The sequence below is a fragment of the Varroa destructor genome, unplaced genomic scaffold, assembly GCF_002443255.2.
Source record: "Varroa destructor unplaced genomic scaffold, Vdes_3.0 BEIS01000001.1, whole genome shotgun sequence".
Taxonomy (NCBI): domain Eukaryota; kingdom Metazoa; phylum Arthropoda; class Arachnida; order Mesostigmata; family Varroidae; genus Varroa; species Varroa destructor.
In genome coordinates this window covers 51,083,036-51,094,958 of record NW_019211454.1, presented here as the reverse complement: position 1 = coordinate 51,094,958, position 11,923 = coordinate 51,083,036, and the positions used below count along the sequence as shown (strand labels likewise).

Here is an 11,923-nt window from a genome sequence, read left to right as displayed (position 1 = left end):
TGAGCGTCGCTGTCGAGTGTAACGGCAAGTGAGAAACTTTGTCTTGGCAAAAAAAAGCCACAAGAAGCTGCTTGACAAAAAAAAAACGTTTTTGCCATCTTCAGCACGACAATCAACTTCCATTTCGGTCAAAGATGTACCTTGAATCAGCAGCGTTAGCGAAATAAGAACGTAAAAGATCTCAACCATAGCGACCAGTTAGAGCTAGGCCAAGTTTACCGTATAACCAATAATTACCAGCGCAAAAAAGTTCGAGTAAACATTACGTTGATGGTCATAGCTGATGTGAGGTTATTGTAAGTGGACGTTGAAGACGTGATTACCTAGAATCTACTAGGCAGGGCTTATTTTACACATTAGACTCGGTAGCAAAAGATGACAGAAAAAATTGGCAAAACAAATAAACACGATACTTGGATCTATGGTCGAAAAGATAGCACGATGACGACTAGTTACAACTAGTTGGGAAAAAGTCCCCTCAATTCGTTTGAAACGACGCAGAGTTAGAGGATTTTGCTAAGGGAGAGAATGCCCATATTTCACCAAAACTAGCAAGTTAGTTACTATAATACACGGGCATCGCGACATTTTCGCTTTCAAATAGTCCTGGTTTGTCAAGGCCGTATGTATGCCTATGGGTTACCAGTGATTTGCGCATTCAGGAAAAATACAGATTTCGTCATAGGGCACAAGAAGTGACAGTCTAAGGTGCATGAGCAGCAATATATGAGATTCAAATTATGAAGTAAGTTACGCCAGGTTTTACGTAAACGTTTCAGATCTGTGCATTAGCTGCCGACTGAGTAGCGAACCGACCAAAGGCGTGAAAAAAGAATAGCAAGAACAACGCCATATTGTCATTGTGGTAGCTCCGCAATCAGAATGTGGCCGATTTATGTGATGCCTAAAATGCACATTACTTCGAACATGGTACTAGCACATCATAGCAATACTAGTATGTGCAAGCACTCTAATTTTGGGCAATTTTTTAGCATTTTTTGGCCCAAAATAGCCAGGCAGTTGTCTTGTGTGTTGTGAGCATACTGTAGTTTAATTGTTTCATAAGAATACGACAGATTCTACAGAGAGACAAGCCAAATACGCTGTCGTCTAAGAATAATATGGAAATTTTTATAAGTTAAATGCCTTAGCACGGATAAAACCTTGAGTTTCTCATGCTGGACAACTCAAAGCTTTATGTGAATAATAAATGGATATTTAAGCATCACAAAAAAGTTTAAAAACAAGCTTTATGCATCTGCTACGGTAAGGGGTAGGTGGAAAAGGGATGTTTGAAAGAATGGCAGAGCAACCCTAAATCATGCACTTTTGTTTAATACGCCCATTTGGTCTTTTGGTATATTTCATACCTCGGTGTAATATTGTATATTGTGCTTATTTAGCAATACTTTTATGAGAAGTGCTATAATTGTTAGAAATTCCTGGCAAGTTAACATGGATCATTGTTACAATCGAGTTTTAGGTGTCGGAAAGGCAAGTTCTTAGTTCACTGTCTACTAATCAACAATCGTTTATAATTAAATGCTTTAATTGTTTTTATGTCAATGTTTCATATATAAAATATTTCACGCACGCCTCTCGGTGGTAGTGATAGCAGAATAGCTGTGCATGATAGTGGTTTTTATATTCCCAAAGCAGGAAGCAAGGTAGCACAAAAATATCATACTGGTTTAAAGTTGTGCGCTCTCACAATGTATATATTTTTAAACGGCAAAATTTAATAATGCAGTTTTTATATAAGGCTTGCAAGGGACTAAAGTGTACGATTTTGTGAGATTCCAATCACAAGGGTATTGCGGTACTTCGGCTAGGGTGATTAATTTATATAATGGCATACATGCAAAGCATACAGATAGTATGTATGCATCAGTGAACATATAGAGCATGCGTGAGTTATTGTCAAGACTTGAAAGGCTCTATGAAGACCAGGCGAATCGGATGTTAAATAGCTAGATCGTGCACTGGCTTCTATGGCTCATTGTGTCTGAGCAAACCATTTAACCGAACCACATCAATATGAAAAATAAGCTTTGTTAGCTCGTTCCAGTAACTAGACGTAAGTTGTAGACGTAGTAAAGTTAATGAGAAACGGACTAGAAAATGACTGTCACGGGAACAACAAACAGGGTGCCGGGTTCAACCCGAGCCACGGCGCTTAACCTACCCGTATCAAAGCGGTTCGCTGTAAAACAATGACGCAGCAACTTAGGGGAAAACGGAGTTCCGATCGCCTGATAGGAAACTAGAGGACGATCCGTTGATGGGCTGAGAAAAAACGGTCTGATATTTGCGCGTTTTGGCTGTGCCAGGTTATTTTCAACTTAACCCTCGCTCGAGAGAGCACAGGCATGAGGTCGCTGTTAAGTTCAGCCGCCAACTTTAATTTGACTTTTCCACATTTGTTTTGCACGCTTTCGATGATGTGAGTATTGCTACCTTCTTTGTCATAGGTGGTAATTTCCATTACGATGGTATTGGCTTAAAAAGATTGGGAAACGAGTTTCGTGAAGATTGTTGTTCGTATAAGAGTTTACGTTTCGTTTCGTTTCGTTTCTGCTTAAGCTAGGCAGCCATTGTTTTTTCGACCATTAGTTGGCAGAACGGCTATTGCAGTTTAGTCAGAATTAAATCACAGGAATATTTCCATGCGATGCAGCCATTAAGCACTGTTTAGGACGGCTGGCTGCCAACAAAAGCCAAGCGCGTCTACGCCAGCTGTTACATTTAGGCCTAGAGTTTACCTACAATCTTAGTTTGTCTTGCCCACTTTATTTCGCCACAAATGGATAACGACAATTAAATCAATGTATCAACTGGATTGAAGTGCGGTGTTTCCTTTCGAACCAATTTACCTTACCCTGTAATCACTACTTGCCCTGCTCATTTGACAAAACAAAGACTGTGAACCTATTAGCGAGTTATGTAAATTAAGTAATACGAACATTTCAACTATGGTTGTGTCGAACTTTTTGCTTCTGTCGCGAGCTTCAGATACCACCATTTATATGGTGAAGTACATGTAGGAAGTATCACTGTGTGGCATTAACTAACGAAAACACTATCGAAATCACGCGCCCTATCCAGGTCCGATTAGTCTAAATGCCAAGTTTCTTTAATTCAAGTTTTTATTCTTTAAACAGCCTTACCCTTAATGTGCAACAAGCAGCTGGTCCCAAAAATAAGTTGTACGTGGGTTTTTTTCCACATTCAGCTGAATATTTTTTTAGTACCAAGTGGCTGTCATTTCACCTAAAATGTGAACGGTTCTGTCTAATTATGTCATCCTTGCGGTCAGACCTTATGTTTTCCTGTAAACAGATATACGTGCATTGTCCTTGCTTGAGGAAGCTTTTTTGAATCCCATCAGATGCAACGTCGACTACCGCCGTTGAAACGTATCTGTATTTAAAACGCTAGACAACCTACCTTTTTGCCTCATTCGGTGCTAGCATCTACAGCGTGTCATTTACGTCATTGTGATCTCTTCGATTTGCTTCACTGCTGATATCAATAGGTAATGGTTTAGTAATGGGGGGAGAGTATACTTTTTTTTTTCTAGAGATCCAAATTGGAATCAAATACAGATCCTACACCGGCCTAAGCTAACAAATCTTCCGTAGAAACTGGCGCGTTCTAGTGTGGACTGGTGGAAAGATAAATCTTTGTGGTGAATCTTAAAGGACTACTATCGGTCGGAAGGGTAGCCCGAAGTTTGATCGGGGATCAGGTTTTAACATATCTGGAATGTTTTGGTAGATTTCGGACCGTTTTCTCCAATATACAGGCAGCGAACGGGAGCACTTACTGTTATATTCGATAGGGTGTTATTTCAAGAAGAATAGTGTTTTTAGTAATCTGCCTTGTTCGAAGTAAGCGTAACTCAAAAACTGAAAATGTCTGTTTTTAATTTAAACAAATTTAGAAATTAACTCGTATATACTACTCTCCTCCAAGAAGGCAGTCAAGCCCTAGGTCCACCTATGACTTCTCCCAGGACATTCCTCGTCTCTGGTCACCCATTAAATACACACTGTATAGGGGCAAGCAAAATAGAATTCTGTTCCGAAAAACGTTCTCATTGGCCTTGTTGTGTTTACATTATTCCTCACTTTTGGAGGTTATACATCTATGCTTCAAACAGAAACTTCGAATTCTCAGCGTCAGCTGGAGTTGCGAAGGTCTCATATACTTCTCAAAAGTCTAAAATGAGAATCAATGAAAGAGCGGCCAAGTTAATACGTTGAGGAGTGTCACGGATTTTTATAAGATCAGAAAGGACCCTTTTCCCAGAAAAAAAAAACAGATATGCGAGCTAAAACCTGAGCTCGAATAAGACGTGCGTTTCCAGTGTCCAACGCGAGACCCATATTCGTACGAATTCGTTCGATCGATCATCTCGATCGAATTTTGCATTTGGAAGAAAACGGACTCTATGAATTTCTGCAGGCTGCAATTACGCGAAAATTTGCACGTTAGGTAAACGCTGTCATTTCGACTGACTTGGGGTAAAAATAGTCCATTCTAGCCATATAATTGCCATTGCTTCTGCTAACTAAGAACTTGTCGCTCCGTCTCAAGTAAGGACAACGACCACAACCGACTCTATAAAAAATACAAGAATACGAGCCTTTGTTCATGTTCTTAGATGTGCTAAGTTATTGATCCGACTGCTGAAAATACCCGCTACGCGAATGGGTGCTCCCTGTGAGCAGATACTGTCGCTTACACCGGTTTAACTATGGCGATTGTCAAATGGACGAGATTTCTACTGCTTACTAACGCGCTGCTCTCTGAGGTGACGATAGATAAAAATGAAATCAGACGATTTACTTCTGCTGCTTCTCGTGAGCGTTACCGGCATTTCCGTAATTCGTCGGTATATTACTTCGCAGCAACGAAACAACGGACAGACAAATAAATGGGTGACAACATGACTTATTAATCAGCTAAACTACGCAGCCGTTAATTAATCGGCCAATTGAATCGCGCGGGTGGAAAATAGCCACTGTATTTGCTAGCTTCCGTTAGCTGCTTGTATATAGAAGCAACAACTCTGCTCTACGTAATAAACAATTAGAGAATCGAGGAAGGAACTGGCCTATGGGAGCGGTTACGATTCACTGGCGCTGCGTGCCTAGGACGGACATCGAAAACATTAAAGACTCCGGATAGTACGCGTTGGCATTTTTCGAAGCTTCAGGTATTGGAATGACAACATCTGGCCAGACATGTTCGCATTTTGGTATTTTGCAACGTAATATTAAGCGTCATCAATGCCTCTACAGCTTTCAGAAGTCAACTCTACTTCCGTCGAGTGATCCATCAAAGCGAAGATAAGTAGACACGGTAGTAATTACATCCTTGGCAAAAAAATAGCTGTTTCGATACTTCCAAGAAATTGTGGCGTGAAAAAGTTACTTTGTTTTGGCTTAAGTTTGTTGCTGTTTATAGCGAAGTTGGGTAGCAAGATATGCAGACAAGTGGTTCAAAGAAATACTTCAGTAAACAGAGGAAAACTGATAAAAAAGCTATTATCTTCTTTCTGCTCACATCGATGATCCGCTACTACAGTCGGTAGCTATGTTCGGATTTAAATTTTCTCACACTCTTTTCTAACCTAAATATATCATTTTCTCTTACTTTTGAAATCGATAGTGCGTGCCTAATCGGACAAAATTTTAGCGGTTTTTTCATACGGACTCGGATCAGTGATTATCCGTCTTATTAGGTGTTATTGCCAAGCGCCTGTTAATCCTTATCGTCAGACTGTTTCTTTTTAGAGTTAGTCAGGTACTATTTGAGCGGCTAGAGTTCCTCTCTACCGCCAAATGCGTCGCTTGTATTTCTTCCAGGACACGTGCCTATCTGTTCGTACGGTCGTATTTAGAAACGATTACAAACGTCATAGAGCACTCTAGTACATATTACACTACGTGTGAAATAGATTAGGCACGCCACAAAGGACGGGAGTCAGGCGAAAACGACGCCAACGTCTTCCTGCAACACCATCGTGGGTAGACGTCGGCTAAAGTTCGCTATGCGCCATACCAGCCCCTGTCCGCATTTACGGAAAATTTTTATAAGATATTGTTGTCCGGCGGTTCTGATACGTACGTGAAGTAAATGAAAATACTTGTGTCAGTATGTCATACTCAGCAAAACATTGCTGCAGAGGTGTTATAGAGGCTATGGTAACATACCGAAGTACTAACTTAGGGCGCAACGATATAATAACGGCCCAGCCGCGTGTACTCTTGCAGCTAGATAAGGGACAAAGTGAATTAGATGAGAAAGCGAGACAGAGACCGCCCGGTTAAACGAGACAGAGATCGAGGGTAACGTCATCTGCATACAGCAAGCAGGTGTTGATCGAGGATTTACCTCTCCTTCTGCGGACTCCCCGACCCAACCAGCTCGCTTTTGCCAAGGCCGACCCAAATCACTGGAGTTTAGCGTCGACGCAGTTGATGTAGGTGCGCAATTAAAGCCATGCTAGGGATAACATTCCTGTCGTCGTTCACTTTTCAACGAAGCACGAAGCTCAGAACACGTAAACTGGCCATAGACTAGTCATAAAGAATACGTTATGTCGTGTCATGAAAAGGACGTACGTTAGAGGAGAGAGAAAATTGCGGCCTTAGGTGTGATTTGCAGGTGCAAAAATTGGACTAAGCTGAATTGCAATGCTGAGATGCTAAAATATGTAGGTCGTCTCTGAATTTTTGTTATCGTACGCTCATGCGCCGACTAATGCTTATACTTAGGCAAGAACTTATCAAAATGCTTATTTCGGTAAACGCAGCATTTTCGCGCTTCAATCTAAAGTTTCTGAATATGCATATAAATAGATTTTTAAGGCGCTATGGGCCATGCATTACGTCCGATATGCAGCACGACATGAAACGTGTCTGTGCTCGGATTCAAACCTATACCACAACATGTCCTAAATACTAGTAGTAGGCCAATACGTTACCCACTAAGTTGTCACGGGGATAGATTTCTAATGTTTCAAGGTTGGGAGTAATGTAATTACGTATGGACTTGGGTTGCTAGATATACACATTAATAGCTTATGTGAGTAGGAGGTCATACACTGGAAGTCGACAAAAATGCATAGAGTTCTTAAGAGACATCGCTACATGAATTTATTTTCGCAGTCGATTTGAGCAACAGAAGAGAACTGAAGTTTAAAGCCATAGAGAAGATCACTGTGGTGATCATTCTTTACGCAACAACGTAACATAGCCGCTAATCGCAGTTGCAGAAGAGCATGATGCTTCGAAGGGTACTAAGAGAGAAGAGCACCTAAAAGGAAACATATATATATATATATATAGCTTTCAGCTCTGTTATTAAGGAGATATTGCATTATTTAGCTTTTAAGCATAAAGTTTTGTAGTACATTTTTCATTTGCGCAGTACGTTACACCAGAACAATTCTCCATGTCCTCTAAAGCGTGGGCGCCGGAACCGTTCCGGGTTCTAACGTTTGAGATAAAACTAAACTATTGCCCTATTGTGAAGCTAATTCTTGTCAATGCGGCGAACTTTTTGGGCGCGGGCTTTGATTCGCAGCGCGAAACGTTTTTGTAAACTGTTTAGTTGAAGCTGCATAAAGAACATACGCTACGTTTAACATTGTTCAACCTCATTTGAAGTCAGTCGAGTATGAGGAATCCACCAACGATGTTCTAGCGATTAAGAGCACTAAACTTCATTTACTGAAGCCATCAAGGGCAACGTTCGCAAGATAAGATACGAAAATACACAATTTACAACCATTGCCCTCCACGTTGACATGTTGATAAGATTTTTTTCCTAATATTATGTGAAGGTTGATATCCTCCGTACGATCGTATATCTTTAATCTACTCTGCGCAAAAATATTCATATACGTAGTTTCGCTTAACATTTAAACTTCAGTCCCCTGCCCTTATGAATCTAATCATGTAATGAATAAATCTAGTAAGTTGATTCGCTGCCGTAATATCAACTTTATGGTCTCTATCGAGAACGTATGGCATACAGATTTTGATAAAGAGACAACCTACTTTTAGCGAATATATAAAGATCTACTGAACATTTCAGGATAATGTTTGCCATAATGCGGTCTTAATCCAATCAATTAAACACTTGTTAATAATAAATTACGTATAAGTTAGCTCAGATGATAGCGGATACATGCTAAACTCTGCTATAACATTGGTCCTCTAATAGAGTTAAATATACGAATATGAGTAGTAGAAAATGTTCCTTTTTCATTAGAATCTGTCTCCTTTGCGAACCTAGGTGAAAGAACGAACTCAAACCGTGGTCGAAAAATGTTTAGCTGCGTTCAGCCTCGAAATCTCTGTTTTAGCAGGATTACCACGCTTTGGTTGTCTGAAGCGCTATGCCGATTTTAGTGTGCTTTTCCATGCTAAGCACAAGCGTTCCGTAGAACGCCCAGCTCACGTACAGCGAAGAAGAATAAACGTTGTTTGTTCTACATCGACACTTTGATTTAGATGACCGGCCAGCTCTAATAGTACATCTGCTTTTCTGCTACACACCGCCATTTAGAATTTCGAAAATGTTTATTGCTTGATCTCGTGTCTTCTAACGTAAGATGTTTTCCAGTCCCTAGCTCACTTAGATCAGAGTATGAAACCTAGCCTCATTTATCTAAATTGAATCTCATTTTTCAGAAAACGCACGTTTCTCTGAAGAAACGACTCTGGCAGCCGACTAAGACACTGCTCCAGCCAGATATCAAGGAAAGGTGGAAATTTTGTATTTAGCGGAGCCTATTGGATTTGTCTTTTATCGCAAATTTCATTATCCCAAATCCCAGCTGATGTTATAGATCGAGGCCTTTTTCAGTCGATGCTAAGGAACTTTTTGTGTGTTTTATATTGTGTCATTATGGATTTTTAGTGTGCTACATCACACATGGTGATCAAATAATCTTACAGTTCTTTTTGAAAGCAGAACAGCATAAAAGCTAGATCACATTAGTATTCGACGATGTTTCGCTAACAATGATAAAGGAGCTATAAGAAAATGCTCGTATCGAAAAATAGATGAACTACATACAGTTCTAAGTTACACAAGCGTATGAGCTCGAAAGGATGACGTTAGCGATTTTGCGATAGCTGATCTATCGATTCAAATTGTGTTACAGATGGGGTGTTTTTCATACCATTAGGCGCCAAACTTCACGTCAAAGGGATTGATTCTTAGTGCATTAAAGGGTTTCTGCCGTACGGTAATCATAAGGTAATTTGAATGGAAAAAAAAAGATTAAATAATGATGATGATGATGATAGCGAGATCGATACGTATCATCGACGCCGCCTGCAAAGCTAGAATTAAGCTATAGGGCGGTGTGCCTTGGAGACAGTCCTGAAAGCATTTCTTTGTAGTCTATGAGTTCGATACACAGTCATAGCCAACACTATATGGTCAAGTCAGATACGACATAACAAGAAGGAATGTACAAATGTCAGACGATCCAGTACCGTTGCGGTGTGTTTGGCTCGTGCTCGTGTATATCCCCCTGTTACGCTGCCGCGTCATATGGTATAGTAAACCATACATGTCGTTTGAACAAATACTAGGTCACTTGAGTTTCCGCGTCGGTGCTATGATAACTAGTTTGCCTACTGAACTCTAGGACATGTAGTGGCCTAGGTTTGAATCAATACACTTTGTTCCGTCGTGGCAGGCTGCAGCCGTCTAAAGCAATATCAATTCGAAATACCTACAGGTCACCTGCGGCAGTGGCTAAAGCACCACAGATGGCAGTGTTTTAGTACTCCAGAGAATCAATTCCCTTTATATTGTCCATAATAACAGGAGATACTTGTACTCTGCTGTGGCGTGTCGTAAGAGGAGCGTCGAGTCTAAACGTTAAACGTCATGGATGCTTCATTTAGAAGAGGTTAGCGGAGTGGGGACGAAAAACAAACTGGGCTGCACGGGATTCAGCGAGTTTGCAAAAGCTTGTTATACCATTCTCCGAGATGAACCCGGCTCGAGACGCTCAGAAACGGCAGAGAATGCGCGGAAGGCGCAGAAACCAATGACATAGACGACTGTGAGTTAGCGGGAATAAGCGAGAACAAAGCGGCTTTTATTGGGCATTTGACTTTGAAAAAGAATACCGAATTCGCAGAATGTGAACCACCCTCGTTCCGCTCTGCCCAGAAGCTAGATCGCATCGTCGCTTTCGATGGGGTAGAAAATTTCTAACAAAAATCCAAAAGGCTTTTGAAGCAAATTAGTAAACGTCGAAAAAAAGCTGGATCAGCCTTCGTCATCGCTGCAAAAGTCAACTGGGTTTAAAAAAACTGACTGAAACGAAAGTTTTATAAGTTTAATGAATATCAGTATGTCGACGAAGAAGCTTTTGTCGGCCGTCTTCCGCGACGTGAGCGTGATTTGTATAATTGACCATTTAAATATAGGTTAAACTCTGATAGAGGAATATCATGTATTAGTTTTAGCTTAACTGAAGGAAATCACGCACGAGTACTTGTTGGGTGTATAGAAAAAAACGTCCTGTTTTATCGTAACGGTCCTTATATATTCTATATTTTTAGGTCCTATTTAGTTAGCGACACTTAAATTGGCTCGGTTGGACTTGGAAATCGTGGATTATCCATCCACCCATCTGGCCCCAAACAAAGCTTTTCGCAGAACATAATAGTCGATCGAATAATCACCGATAGTAAAATAGCCGATGCTATATTTAAACAGAATATGAATAAAAGAGCATCCATAGTAAGTAATAGATTTAAATTCTATTTCAACAGTCTTTTTAAAAGTTTCAATAATAATTAGAAAACATTTTCAAACATATTGTTCTTACTCAGCTATATGGCTAAATATCCCCAACTGTATCTTGTATAGATAGATGTATTACTATATTTCGAGGGACATAAAATGCTGCCACATGGTGCAAAAGGCCCTTTAGGCTTTTAAAAAATTCTACATACATAGCGTCTCTCCTTTGAAATTTGAAATTTTATATTAAATGGATAAGAAAGCCTTTTCCACTACTAATGTGATGTATTCAGTAAACGTGGAAACGAGTAACAAAATAGATTATACGTTTTTTTGGGCATGTTAACTAGTCTAGTTAGGTTCAGAGAAACAGGGTGGCATTTTTGACGTGCCTTCTAGCATACCACTCTGTTTTACCTTGGACGTGGCCGCGTCTTGGAGGCTAACAGTTTTCATAATTTTTGCCCAGATCGTTGTGTCTCATATTTATCTCGGGCAGAGGCGTTTCCCAAGCGGATTTTGATAGAAGCTGCGTCAGCCTGACCGGCAAAACCTTCGCACACTGCTCAGTCAGCAGATCCATCGATTCAGTGGTCCTTTTGCAAGGCCGATGTGTCGGTGAGGGCAGCGACTTGCAGGCTTACATGCTTGTGCGGTATCGTTGACATTATAATATGTGACATTTTCAGCGAATGAGAAGTTATACACAGTGGTGGCATGCGCTGACCTTTAGCTATGAATTGCTGGCTACCATCGCGCATTTTATTGAAGCCGTCCTTGAGCTGGGCGAATATGATAGAGGCTAAACTCATTCAACTAATTTTTTAAATAACTACATTGCGTTCAATTAAAAGAAGCACAAGTCCAACTCTATATGGAAAACGATCGCTCGTGCTGTTCATCGTTGCAAGAGGTCGCATTGTAGTTTTATTAAATCGTTTGTTATTGAATTTATCAAATGCGTGCCTTAGATTATTTTTTATCTATTTCTTAAGTGTACTAGCTATACTGTTAATGCCGTTGTCGGTGCAAAGCCGTAAATTTTTCTTTCTTGTTTTTTTTTTTCAAATATATGCGTGTTCCTCGTCAACATTTCCGACTGCTCTCAATACAAGCTTCTATTCATTTTTTGACC

At 40.3% G+C, this 11,923-nt stretch overlaps 1 long non-coding RNA gene across 2 annotated transcripts; it reads left to right on the top strand.

Annotated features, from left to right (window-relative positions):
- The first annotated feature begins 490 nt into the window (after positions 1–490).
- Positions 491–10,404, top strand: LOC147758780 (uncharacterized). 2 transcript variants are annotated; one of them, XR_015318787.1, is made up of 5 exons: positions 491–745; positions 6,282–6,490; positions 8,709–8,782; positions 9,185–9,279; positions 9,859–10,404. It is a non-coding gene; the product is annotated as an uncharacterized LOC147758780 (long non-coding RNA). The 2 variants fall into 2 exon arrangements; XR_015318788.1 differs by having other exon boundaries at positions 6,282–6,494.
- Positions 10,405–11,923: the final 1,519 nt, after the last annotated feature.